Below are 7,806 nucleotides of genomic sequence, written 5' to 3'. Positions count from 1 at the left end.
CCACCACCACTCTCTGGGTGTGCCCCATCAGCCAATTTTTGACCCATCCAACTGTGTAGGCATCGATGCCACAGTTGCTCAATTTATTAATGAGATTGGGGTGAGAGACAGTGTCAAAGGCTTTCTTAAAGTCCAGAAAAACTATGTCCTCGGTAACACCATCATCCAGGGATTTAGTTACCTGGTCATAAAAGGCCATCAGGTTGGTCTGGCAGGACCTGCCTTTGATGAACCCATGTTGATTTCCCCTGGGCATGATCTCCCTTGCTGGCCCCTCACAGATGCGATCCTTAATAATTTTTTCAAGGATTTTCTCCAAGACCGATGTGAGGCTTATGGGCCTATAGTTTCCTGGGTCCTCCTTTCTCCCTTTCTTATAAATGGGGACCACATTAGCTAGTTTCCAAACTCCGGGCACCTGGCCCTTGGACCGGGATCACTCATACAGCCGGGCCAAGGGCACAGCAATGACCCCTGCCAGCTCTCTCAACACCCATGGGTGGCGGGCATCAGGGCCCGCAAATTTAAAAACATCCAGCCCTTACAGAAGATCCCTAACTATTTCTGCACAGACCCAAGGCCTGGCAGTGCTATCCCCAAGAATGCCCCCACCTGTGGGGATTAAAGGTAAATGGAAGTGCTTTTGGAGCAGGATTTTCCATAGCTCCTCCCAGTCTGCTGCTCACATAATCCAGATAGTGTTGAAGCAACTGGCAGCCTTTGCCGATTTGCCCTAAAGGTATGGCACACATGTGCATGTGTGTGCTGGGTGGGGAAATGCCATTTCTAATTTTGTGTGCCTACATCATACCAAACCTTAAAAAATAAGCTTCATCATTCCACAGTCCTCTCTCTCTCCCCTTCATACAGAGAGGTCTGTACAACAATAAAAACTGTACCAAGGTCACATATGCACATTATTTTACAATACACTATAACTTCTAGTTTTCTTGATGGTGCTCCCAAACAGCAAACAAAAAATTCATATGCTAATGAAGAGGTCACTGACCACATGGCTCACAAGCCTTTTTTGGTGATATCATGGCAGTCTCATGCTTCTCAAATAGGACTAATCCTTGAGCTTATAAATCTTCACACTCCTCCCTTCACTCTTCCCTCAAACCAGTTTAAAATCATGGTAAATGTGGAAAAGAATTAGGTCCAAGAGATCTGCATAACAAAAAAGAGGCTGACCCAAGATCTGGTCTCTAGGCTAGCTCCAGGCTGCAGAACCATGTCATCTAACCAAAGGGGCTCCACCCATGCCTAGAAATTTGGTGGTGTAACAAGAGGTGGCTTTATTTGCCATGGCTCCTAGAGTCATGGCAATTCATGCTGATGCCTTTCATTCAGCCACCAAATTTCCAGCCCCATGAGCCAGATCTCGAGTGTGGAGCTATATCATCTGCCCAGCAGAGCCAGAAATTTGGTGCTGGGAGAAGTGGTGGCTGTTGCAGCTCTGGAAGCTCCAGCATTAATGCAGTCTCTCCTAAATTCCAGTCCTGTGGGCCAGATATGGCCTATGGATTGGCCCTGCATGACTCATCCAGCTCGCAGGGCCAAATGAGTTGGCACACTGATGTAAAACAGAGGGATGGGATGGGTGATCACTGGGCCACAGAGAGTTTCATGGGTAAAAGTGTTCAGCAGTTCATGGCTAAAAGTTCCATCTAGTTATTTATACCGCACCCATCACAATGGTATCTGAAAACTGGTATTTGGTAACAAACATACATAGTTGTTTTTCTATCACTATTTTTTTTATACCATCATCAGCAACAGCAATCCCTCACAGTTGAGGATGATTATCTTCCATGATTGCTTTTATCTATGCCCAAAGATGGCTGATGAGGCAATCCAGGATTAACAGGTTCTATTACAGCTCGGCCACATGTTTCCATGCGGGGTGGGCCGCTCTGGTTTCTTGGTTCGGTTTGCAAGTGTTGTTTCTGCCACTTCCACTTTTCTGTCTCCTGTTGTCATTGTAAGGTTTCAAAGTACTCAGATCCTTGCAATAGACTCTTTGGGGCAGTCCTGGGCAAGTCTCCCATAAGTTGTCAATGTTGCATGTTTTCAAGCTGGCCTTAAAGACATCCTTGAAGCACTTTCTCTGCCCTCCACTTGAGCATATACCTTGACTGAGCTGAGAAAATAAAACTTGCTATGGATGTCTCGAGTCAGACATCCAGATGGCATGGATGGCCCAGCGAAGTTGATGATGGATGATCATTGCCTCAATGCTCATGGCATTTGCTTGCGAGAGGATGCCAACGTTGGCATGACTGTCTACCCACTGGATTCAGAGGATCTTCCGCAGGCAGTGTTGATGGTACTTCTGCCGTGATTTGGAGGGGGTTTTTCTGTTTGTTTGTTTTTTGTTACAGCCATTGGATTTTATGCATATGTAGGATATGCAATAGCTAAGTGCCAAAATCACAACAGAACTCTGAACGCTTTCAAGCTACAGGGTGCAGCAGTAAACAAGGCTTTGCTGAAATCCAAAATCTCTCACCACTTGTCGTATTATTACATGATCAGGCAAAGCCTGGTATAAAATGTCATCTATGGGATAAACTGACTCAGTTTGAGCATGTCTTTCTCCACTCAGAGAAGCAGACCCATTTTTCAGCTACTCACAGTGGTCTGTGAGCAAATGATGTGCACCTTGACTAAGCTCATTGTTAAATAGTCACTTATGAAAACAGAGTAAGTTGGGTGTTTGCCTTAAGAATGAGAAAGGATTTTTATGGGCTCTCTGTTTGTGCATATGCTCCCTTTATTTCACCGTCTGATCTTTTGAGCAAACACAATAATGTGGCCAGGGCAGACATTGTGTACAATTTTTGTGGTCTCCCCAGCTGTTCCTTCATTCCTTTAGAGCAATGAGATGAGTGAAAGTGGCAAAAGCCAAAACATTATGGCCCTGAACATGAGAATAACCCTAACTAAGAGACAGAACTATTCAAGCTTTTGAAATGCTCCATAGATACAAAAACAACTGCATGAGGAAAGTGATTTTATGAACTACATATGTGCTCAGTTGAGTCATCTGGAAAACAAAAAATAGCATTAAACATCATAAAATTTGAAATAGTCAGTTTTTCTTAAGCTTTTGGGACAACCTAGCACAATGTACTGACATGCCAAGATGCTAACTCATTTGACTCAGCAGAGCTATTTATCCCAGGGAGAGTATCATACAAACACAACAATACTTCTGGTACCCACACTAACTTGTTCAGAGCTAGTTTGGATATGTCTAAATGGCACTTCATTATGCCACACAGACATAATCTGCATTCCCCCTGGGCACCTTAGTCCTTTTGGGGTGTAAACATTTCTATTTACACCTTGAGGGGACAGATCTTCAAGGAATATGATGAAAGACTGTCTTATGAAGGAAATTAAACACTTCAGTCAGGAATTTCTTCTCATGAAATTGCTGTCTTCTGACTCATGAAAATATAAACCCTTATGGAGGCTTATGGATAGACCTTACACGTTTCAGATTCCAGGTACATCTTATTCGCATTTTATCTAAATCTCAAATCTATACAGCTACAAGGGGACAGTCTCTTTCTTGGGATATATCATTATATTCTGTTTCTCATTTCTCATATTTTGCAATGATACTCAAGGGTTGTGATGTCAAAGACACAGCCCAATTACTGATTTTCATTCAAGATATCACCCAAAATTTTCAGCTCAAAGAAGAATTGCCATCAGTGCAGTCAATGAAATATACGACAATGGGAAAAGATTTACTGGAGGCAGTAAATCAATGCATGTCAAAATTAAAAGTGGAGTGGAAAAAACTAGTGAATTTGACCACTGATGGAAGCCCAAATCTGACAGGCAAACATGCTGGACTGCTGAAATGAATTCAAGACCAAGTCAAAGAAACAAATCTTGAACAGAACATAATTTTTCTACATTGCTTTTTTCTTCAAGAGGTCCTCTGTAAAAGTGTTCTAAAACTCAGGACTGTCATGGATACAGTTATGAAAGTGGTCAACTACATTCGAGCGAGAGGAATAAGCCACAGGTAATTTGTAACTGAGGAATCAGAATCTGAACCCACGGATGTTCAGATCATACCAACATAAGAGAGCTAAGTTTGGGTAACATTTTGGAGAGTGTGGAAACAGAGAGCCAAGATTGGTTTGTTTTTTAACATGAAAGAAAAAGATTCAGATTTCCCACAGCTGAACTATGTGGACTGGCTCTCTGATTTTGCATTTGCTGTTGATATCGTGGGCCACATAAACAAACTGAATTCAGGACTACAAAGGAAGGGGCTTCTTGATCATGAATTGCATTTCAGTGTCACATCATTTATGACAAAGTTACTCCTTTTCTTCTGTCAGATAGGAAATAGAGAGCTCACACATTCTCCTACATTGCGGCAGATGACTGCAATCAAACCCTGAAAAAATACACTACACAACTTGCATGATGAATATTTTCACTGATTCAAGGATTTTCAAAGGATAGAAAATAACCTGTCTTTGGTCTCCTCACCTTTCATATTTGATGTTGACAATGTTCCATGTGACCTCCAACTTGAGCTTATTCAAATCGGTGCTGCTTCCTAGGTTTTATGCCTCTCTCAATTAACAGAACTTTCCAAAGATCAAGACTCATGCCTGGAAGATGCTTGTGCTGTTTGAATCAACATATATATGAGAGCAGACATTTTCTGTGATGAAATTCAATAAATCAAAATGAAGGTCTTCTATGAGCAATGACCACCTTGCAGCAGTGCTGCATTGCAACAACAGAGATGATGCCTGACTTCGATTCTCTGTTTAATGCACATCAGAGGCTTCACTCTTCCCACTAAGGGATTTTCTTTGTTTTTCTGTAAGCTAATTTTCAATGTATAAGAGCAAGACTTTATTTCGAGCTGTTATCCAATCGCCTAAATATACACTACTCAATCCCCACCCCACCCCCAAATGAATCAGGACAAAAATTATTCTTTGAAATAAAATTAAAATATTTGATAGTACATGTTGATTTTAAGCATATGATTTGTTTTTATCTATAATTTGTTAAAATATATTTGCCATTAATTTTGTGTATGCAGCCATCAACAACTCACCAAAACTCGTTAAATGGCCCTTTAGCCAAAATAACTGCCCACCCCTATTCTAGTATGATTTTGAAGACACAACTAAAATGAACAAGTGAAGATTAGAATATGAAAAATCAAATGACATGACCCCTCATCTCTCTCAGCTTCTGACACCTTTGTGATACAAACTGACCTTTTCCAAACACAATTCTTCAAAAGTGTCAGATTTCCTGAACAGAGAAAATAGAGAAGTATGCATTAAAGCCCACACCTTCTCAACCCACCAATATAACTTGATAGTGATGCAGAACACAATAAATCCTTGTGTGGGACCAGAGGGGTTCTTAATTTCAACTGAGCCTGTTCTTAAAGCTAATGTACATGCATCTCTAGACATTGTGTAGATAATAAAAGTCATAGCTAATTTGAATAGCATGAAGTGCTTTTGTGATGGGTATAATGAATGTCTTCTCCCTCCCCAAAAATGTTTTTCCAGTAAAGGAAGACTGAAGCTATGTTTCCTTTCGCATAGTGTGAAGAAGTGGCCCAGTGAACAGAAACAGCTAATTTGCTATACTTGGCAATAGAAGTAGGAAAGATTTTAGAACCACAAAAACATGTTTTGTCCATTCAGTTGCTGTAACTGTATTAAATATTTTCCACTGGTTCTCTGCCTCTTCCAGATCCTACCTTTTTCCTAACAAGGTTTCCATATAACACACATCCATGAACCAGAGTAAACACACTTAGGTAATTAAAGATCATGGACACCATTCAGGGGGAAGGATACATCAAGGTGCATTTTCATGTAATGATCTTAACATCATTATTATATTTTCAGTATGTGAATGAAGAACTAGGTGGTTTTGGTTGTCATATCCATGATGCTGGTACAGGTGAAAGTAGAATTCTCCCAACAGAGCAAGGTGGAAACATTTGTTAGCTTTGTAAATGCTGCATATCATAGGCTGCAATCTAGATCACTGTAAACAGCATTTGTGGTGACTTAATCTAGCCGGGTCTCTTCCTAGAGCATACCACAGTTTTTGGTTTGTGCAAAAGAGCCCAGTTTTTCTGGAGAATGCACCTGGCTGAACCTGGAGTAAATGTCCTTGAGGACAAATGTTGGGTATTTGTTGCTTGTGACTGCAGGAGCCTAGATTCAATTACCTGAATGGTTCTTTCCACTTCTATGTTCTTATGAAGTATCTTATTTCTTTTCCTGCAGTGTGTCACAGCAATCACCCAACCTTAGTACCCCTTTTGGTTCTCTAATTAACTCACAGTCAGGAGCTTTATCATAGGGTTCTTCCCAGCCTTCCATTAAGTCCCCACAAAATCAACACAGTTCCTCCAGCCCTTCTATACCCAAATCCTTTTTTCCCCTCAGAACTTCTAGTTTGTCTGTGTTCTAATGTTGCCATCCTACTTACCACCTGCTTCTGTGCCGGGCAGCTCTGCAACAACCCCAAGTTCTCCTGAGTCACTGGCCTTAACCCTGGGCTCAAACTACACTATTTTTCATGCACTGTCTCTATAGGTTCCTTCCTGGAACTATGCTGAAATTCTAGCAGGCTTCTAAAAGCTACTTGTTTTTAAAGAGTTGTATCCCTGAACAGGGTTTGCTAGCTCCAGGCCTCATTGAGCATAATGGGCGTATGTACACACCATGGTTTTTGCCCTTTCATGTGCTGCAACTGCATGTCTGTTTGCATGAGCAGGCTTTCCAGATGCTTTAAAAGTCTTTCTTGTGCATTAAAGTAAAACTCCTTGGACGTACTTTAGTTTGGCTCACCAGGAGTTAAAGCATCATGTCCAAGGGGACAAACACTGTCTTATACTGCAAAATAACGGCATTAATTGAGATATAAGAATTTAATTGGGACTGAATGTGATAAAATTACTGCCATGCCAATCATTGCAGTTCTTTCAAAGTAGAAAAATTGTTTCTCCAGCTGCTTGTGGGACTTTACTTCTGTGTAGAAATGGATGTGAGGCAGGCACAAGGCCACAAAGATAAATTTACCTGGAGCGGGGAATGAGCAGAGATGGTAGGGCACCATACTGAGCTGGGAACACACCAGAAGTGGAGCTGCAGCAGGGAAAAATGCCGCAGCAGAAGAAAAGGAAAAAAAAAAGAACAGCGAGTCTGGGAGGAGCTGGGATCAGCTCCCACATTGGCATGGGTGTGTTTTATGGTGGTGTGCCAGTGCCAATTCACCACCTGGCCCCTTGGAGCCAGGATAAAAAGCCTGGTGGTGGACAAACAGGAGGGACCAGAACTGGATTCCCCAGGGGGCTCAGAGAGGCCTGGAGCAGAGCAGAGCCCCACTGAAGAGAAGTGGTGGCTACCCAAGGGAGGGGCCTCTGAAAATAAGTTGAGCTCAGGAAAGCTGACAGACTTACCTGAAATGGTGCTGTGGACTCCAGACATCTCCAGACAAGAGTGGACCAAGCAAGGACCTAAGGAGAAAAGGAGAAACAGACATCTGAACTGTGGCAAGTATAGATCGGAGAGAGAGAGATCTACACCAGGGAGCAAGGTAACCCAGGGTTGTGAAGGAATATAGTCAAGACCTAATATGGCTTAAGGAAACTCAGACAAGACAACGTCTGAATCCTACTAATACAATCCAACTGAACAAGATATAAGAACCTATACCAAAACAGATCTAGAAGACTAGGAAACAACATCTTTGGTTGGCATTAGGTGGGGTGTCAGGCAGGTG

General features: G+C 42.0%; 1 long non-coding RNA gene across 1 annotated transcript in view; it reads right to left on the bottom strand.

The window, feature by feature from the left end:
- The window catches only part of LOC102386515, a 20,958-nt gene extending 13,421 nt beyond the window's left edge, over positions 1-7,537 (bottom strand). Inside the window, exons 1-2 of the long non-coding RNA XR_324077.2 lie at positions 7,484-7,537; positions 4,522-4,662 (exon numbers count right to left, since the gene is read on the bottom strand). This is a non-coding gene — a long non-coding RNA (uncharacterized LOC102386515). The remainder of the gene's footprint in view (positions 1-4,521; positions 4,663-7,483) is intronic.
- Between the last annotated feature and the right edge of the window lie 269 nt (positions 7,538-7,806).

The sequence above is a fragment of the Alligator sinensis genome, unplaced genomic scaffold (genome assembly GCF_000455745.1).
Source record: "Alligator sinensis unplaced genomic scaffold, ASM45574v1 scaffold861_1, whole genome shotgun sequence".
NCBI lineage: Eukaryota > Metazoa > Chordata > Crocodylia > Alligatoridae > Alligator > Alligator sinensis.
The sequence above is the reverse complement of the archived record's forward strand: the minus strand, read 5'-3'. Positions and strand labels throughout refer to the sequence as shown.